Source organism: Trachypithecus francoisi, unplaced genomic scaffold (assembly GCF_009764315.1).
Source record: "Trachypithecus francoisi isolate TF-2019V2 unplaced genomic scaffold, Tfra_2.0 Lachesis_group14, whole genome shotgun sequence".
Lineage (NCBI taxonomy): Eukaryota > Metazoa > Chordata > Mammalia > Primates > Cercopithecidae > Trachypithecus > Trachypithecus francoisi.
The window spans coordinates 57,455,042-57,460,550 of record NW_022681459.1 but is presented as its reverse complement, the minus strand read 5'-3'; the positions used below and the strand labels follow the sequence as shown (position 1 = coordinate 57,460,550).

Below are 5,509 nucleotides of genomic sequence, written 5' to 3'. Positions count from 1 at the left end.
TCAGGGTACCCTCTGAGTAGCAGGAGGCCAATAAAAAGTTCAGAGGTTAAAAAAAAGAAAGAACTCTTACAACTCAATAATTTTAAAAATCCGGCTGGGCGGGGTGGCTCACGCCTGTAATCCCAGCACTTTGGGAGCCTGAGGAGGACAGATCACCTGAGGTCAGGAGTTCTAGACCAGCCTGGCCAATGTGGTAAAATCCTGTCTCTATTAAAAATATAAAAATCAGTTGGGCGTGGTGGTGCATGTTTTTAATCCCAGCTACTCAGGAGGCTGAGGCAGGAGAATCACTTGAACCTGGGAGGTGTGGGTTGCAGTGAGCTGAGATCGCACCATTGCACTCCAGTCTGGGCAACAAGAACAAAACTCTGTCTGAAAAAAAAAAATTAAAACTTCCCAAAAATGGGCAGAAGATTTAAGCAAACACTTCACCAAGAAAGATATATAAATGGCAAATAAATACATTAAAATGATCTTCAACACCATTAGTCATTGGGAGAGGGGAGTACACATTTTAATCACAGCAAGATGCCACTACATATCCACCAGAATGCCTAAAATTTAAAGACCCTAACAAGTGTTGACAAAGATATGGAGCAACTAGAATGCATACATTGTTGGTAAGAATGTGAAATGGTACAATCACTTTAAGAATCAATATGGCAATTTCCCATAAAGTTAAACAAAAATCGATGTGACCACACAATTCTATGTCTAGTTATTTATTCAATTAAAAAATGAAAGCATGTGTCCACATAAAAACTTGTACAAGAATATTCATAGCACTTCTATTTGTGATAGCCAAAAACTGTCAAGAACTCAAACGTCCGTCAACAGGAGAGTGGATAAATACTCCATTCTAAACCATGGAATATCATTTAACCACAGAAAGGAGCAAACTGCAACACATAGATGACTCTCAAAAACATTCTCCTAGGTGACAAAGCCTGATACAGAAGAGTATGTGCTGTGTGATGCCATCTATATGAACTTCTAGAATAGACAGGGCTCCTCTATGCTGATAGAAATCAGAACAGCACGGCCTGCCGGGGGTGGGGAGGGCAGGTGCTAGAGACGGAGATCCACTGGGAGGGTGACCTGGTGAGAGATTTTACAGCTGCAGAAAATGTCCTCTACCTTGAGAGAGGCGTGTGACACTGGAGTAAGTTTGCCAAAATTCATCAAACTGTGCTAAGATCTGTGCACTTCACTGAATATAAACATCATTTAAATGTCTACTTCATTTAAAAAACAAAGAAGCTGATTGGAAGTGCTGAGCCTTTGGGTAGCGTTTTCTGACTGTGGTCTCCACTGCAGGTGATCTGGCACAGCGCTTCCCCGAGGGGTCACTGGGGGTCAGAGTGTGAGGATTTCCACTTGGAAGGTCAGTGGAACTGACCCCAACCAAAATGATCCCCCAGCTCCCGCCTGCTGCATGTAAGGCCTGGCTGCAGGTGTTCTGGGGGCTGCAAGGAGAAAGAGGCGGGGGTCTCCAATATTCAGTACATGCCCTGCTTTTGGAGTGGCATCCCCCAATCCAGAGGCCTCCGCCCGACCCTTTCTTAAAATAAATCTTGGGTTTTCTGCCAGGCTCAGGGAGGGGCAATTTCCCAGCTGTGCAAGCAGTGGGAGTGGAGAGCTGTCTCTGTCCCTGTCCCTCGCATGAGAGGAAGACTAACTGCTCTTGTTTGAAACAATCCTCCTTCACTCCCCTCCAGAAGTCTCTGGCATCTCCAGCCTCCCAGCCCATTGTTGCTTCTCAGCTTTGCATGCTGCTGGCCATGTTTCAGCTTCTCAGGCTCACCTAGTGGGTTACGGCTCATCCACCAGGTTTCCAGTCTCCAAAATGTTGGTGCTTGGGCCTCCTCCCCTTTTCTCTTTCTGCTTGAGGGTAATGTCTGTAAAGTGATCTTTACCATCATTTTAGTGGGATTTCAAGAAGAGGCAAATGTATGTGTGTGTGTGTGTCTGCCACCATCTTTCTCAGTAAGTCCAGTCTTTGCACCTTTTATCCTCATGGTTGCAGTGTGGCTGCTCCTGCTCTGGGCATCAGATCCACATTCCAGGCAGGAAGGAGGGTGTGTGCCCCTGAGAGCATCCCCTTTGATGGGAAATCAAACTGGCAGACTTTCTCTTATGTCCATGGCCACTCCTAGCTGCAAGCAAACCTGGTAACTCCTATTTTTAAGGAGGCAAACTTTCACTCCAACAAAACAGGTTGTTTAAGGAGAATGGATGGTTACACATCCTGCTTGGGAGACAATCACTGAACCAGGGGGGAACACAGTGCATGATGGGCTGGTAGGGCGTGGGGGTCAGTACAGCATGACACAGAAGGAGAGCTGGTTCCTTGAGAGAAAAACAAAGTGCTGGCCCCAGAGGTGAGGAAGGGTTGCTGGCGGGCAGAGAGGACACTGGAGCCCACGGTAGATTCTCCTTGATCATTCACTCCCAGTTCCCTTCCTGCTCCTAGCTCAGTCCCTGACTTCTCTTCTCACTGCCGTCGCTGTCCCTGTCCTGCAACCAGGGTAGGGGATGGGAGGGGAGGTCTGCACGTTGCCGAGCCTTGTGGAAAGGTGACCGTGGACCTCTGGGAGGATGATCTCATCACTTTCTGAAGGAGACGTCGAGCTGAGATGCTAACAATAGCCAAGCACGATGCCAGCCTGATTGGAGAAGCTAAAAAAAGAAGCTCGTTCCAAAGCCTCATCAGGGAAGAGAAGGGCCACGAAGGCAGGTTTGCAGGGCTTTAGGGAGGAGGGGGAGAGGGATGCAGAGGGATGGACTGAGTGGCCTGAGTCTCAGCACAGCTGTGGCCATGGGCTGCCTCCATGTCCAGGAATGCCAGGTCTGCCATGCACCACCCACCTGCCCCCAAGTTTGCACAGGGCACCTGGGAAGACCTTCAGCCCTACTGGGCTGCCCCTTGAGTACCCTCTCCTTCCACATTGGTAGGTCTTCTACTTCCTGGAGCTTGGCCTGCCTTGGGAGGAGGAGAAAATGGCCCATGTCCCCAGAGAGCTCACGAAGTGCTAGCCTAGGTGAGCACTCTTTATGCCTCATGTCATGGAACTTTTGCCACAGCCCTACCCACTTTATGGAAGAGGAAACTGAGGCTCGGGAAATCAAGCTGGCAGACTTCCTCTGGAACTTCCTCTGGACATCTGTAGGGACGTCTTGTCAGCAGAGCAGGCTGGACTGGTGAGTTTCCTGCAGTTGGGAGTCCTGGCCAATGTGTTCAGCCCCCTCTGACCCCTCTGTGCCCTTGATGTTTTTGAGCCTCATGGCTTGGCTCCCACCAACATCTTCTGTCTCCTCCCCCATGCCCCAAAGGCAGCTGGTGTAGAGGGTGGCAAATGACAACCTCAAGGCCAGAGAGGAGTATAATATGCCCACAGCCACACGGCCAGTAACAGGCAGAACTGGGGCTGGAACCCACGTCGCCTGCTTTCTGGCTTCTTCCTTATACCATAGCACAGCAGAGATGGCATCAGAGGCGAGGCTGAACAGGCCAGCTAAAGGAGGGTGCTCGAACCCTGCCCGTGGCCACCAGCACCACACCTGGCTTTCTACCATCAGCCTAGAGAAAAATAACAAGGCCCAAACTGACCTGCACTGAAAAGGCAAAGTTACAAATAAAGAACAGCTTCAAGCCTGATGATTGGAAACTTTGCTGCGTTGCCATCTGTCACAAATGCCACCGCATTCTTCATAACCCCCAACGACATTTTCCTCTTCATTTTCAGCTTCACAAAGAGGATGCAGCCCTGTCTCCCAGCAGGAGTCAGTTCTGCTCTGAGACGTGAGGCTCACAATCAAATGAAGACTCCTACTGCTGCATCTTGAAGATAATGATGCTGTCACTCCGGGCCGGAACCACAGGAGTGGCAATGAGTGAAAAGCCAGCAGAGTGGAGTGGCCACACTGATACAGGTGAGGCTGCAGCACTGCTGCAGCCCAGGGCTGGGCAAAACTGCCTTCCTGTCCCCCAGGAGCTGAGGCCTCTGAGATTGGTGCTGGGAGGTCACACAGTGCAGGCAAATCACACAGACCTCGAAGCAGGATCCCTGGCCATGAGAACTCAAAAGACACCGTCTTTAAAATGAAGACAGAAAACTGTACTTATTGCCACAATAAAGTTGTGTAACAAAGTACCCAAAATTTGGGAGCTTCAAATAAGTGTTTATTTGGCTCATAGTTCAGCAGTTTTGGCTGGGCTCTGTGGTGCGATTCTTCTGGTCTTGGTGGAGTTCACCCACATGTCTGGTGGGCAGCCAGCTGCTGACAATGAGGCTGAGTGCTCCTCACCCTCCCAGGCTGAGCTGGGTGTGTCCTTGTGGCAATGGCAGAGGCACAGGAGAGCAACCAGAGGATACACAGCCCCCTGAGACCCCAGCTCAAGATGGGCCACAGCCACTTCCACTTTGTCCTGTTGACCAACATGGATCACAGGGCCAAGCCCAGAGTGAGAAGTGGGCAGGCCAACTTAGCCCTGGTGAAACAGGCAGCTCCAGGGAAGGTAGAAAAGTGGGGCCATCACTGCGACCTGGCACCAATGCCTGCCCCGAAGAGTGAGGCCATCACTGCGACCTAGCACCAATGCCTGCCCCCAGGGCTATAGTCTAGAGGATTAAGTGGATTAAGGGCCAGGAAAACACATTACAAACAAGCGCAGAGGCCTCCTGTATCCAGTCACCAATGGAGGCTGCCTTGGTGAGTCCAGGTGCCATCTCTGCACCGCATCCCAGCCTTCAGCCTCTGGCCCTCTGGGCCGGCCTTCACAGAGGAGTCAACCTGCTCATGCTGAAGCACAGTTCTGAGCACGCCACTCCCCTGCTTTAAGCTCACCCACGGGTCCCCACTGCCTTCTGGGCCTCTCTGATTCATCCTGGACTTTCCTCTCGGGCCTCAATGTCCCCTTTTATCCCCCGCCTCAGTGCAACACTAACAGAATGGGACCTATGTTCTCTCCTGCTCCAGACCTTTGCACAGGCAGCTCTCTTTGCCTGGAAACTTGGCCTCCTATTATTTCTTTCTTTTATTTATTTATTTTATTTTATTTTATTTTATTTTTTTGGCAGAGTCTCACTTTGTCACCCAGGCTGGAGTGCAGTGGTACCATCTCAGCTCACTGCACCCTCCACCTCCCGGGTTCAAATGAGTCTCCTGCCTCAGCCTCCTGAGTAGCCAGGATTACAGGTGCCTACCACCACGCCCAGCTAGTTTTTGTATTTTTAGTAGACATGGGGTTTCACCATGTTGGCCAGGCTGGTCTTGAACTCCTGACCTCAGGTGATCCACTCGCCTCAGCCTCCCAAAGTGCTGGGATTATAGGCGTGAGCCACCGCACCTGGCCTGCTTCCTATTATTTCTGCACCCATCACTCAGGCCCCTGCAGCCTTCTTTGACCCTCCATCCAGGGCCAGGGGCCTCCTCTTGGCTTCCACCACCCAGGGGCTTCCCTGTGTCTGCCACAAGCCACACTGCGGAATTGCTTACCTTGTCTCTG

At 50.8% G+C, this 5,509-nt stretch overlaps 1 long non-coding RNA gene across 1 annotated transcript; it reads left to right on the top strand.

Moving 5' to 3' along the window:
* Positions 1-1,062: 1,062 nt before the first annotated feature.
* LOC117096720 lies at positions 1,063-4,157 on the top strand. Its single transcript, XR_004442609.1, has 5 exons — positions 1,063-1,162; positions 1,318-1,384; positions 2,218-2,301; positions 3,085-3,201; positions 3,747-4,157. It is a non-coding gene; the product is annotated as an uncharacterized LOC117096720 (long non-coding RNA).
* Positions 4,158-5,509: the final 1,352 nt, after the last annotated feature.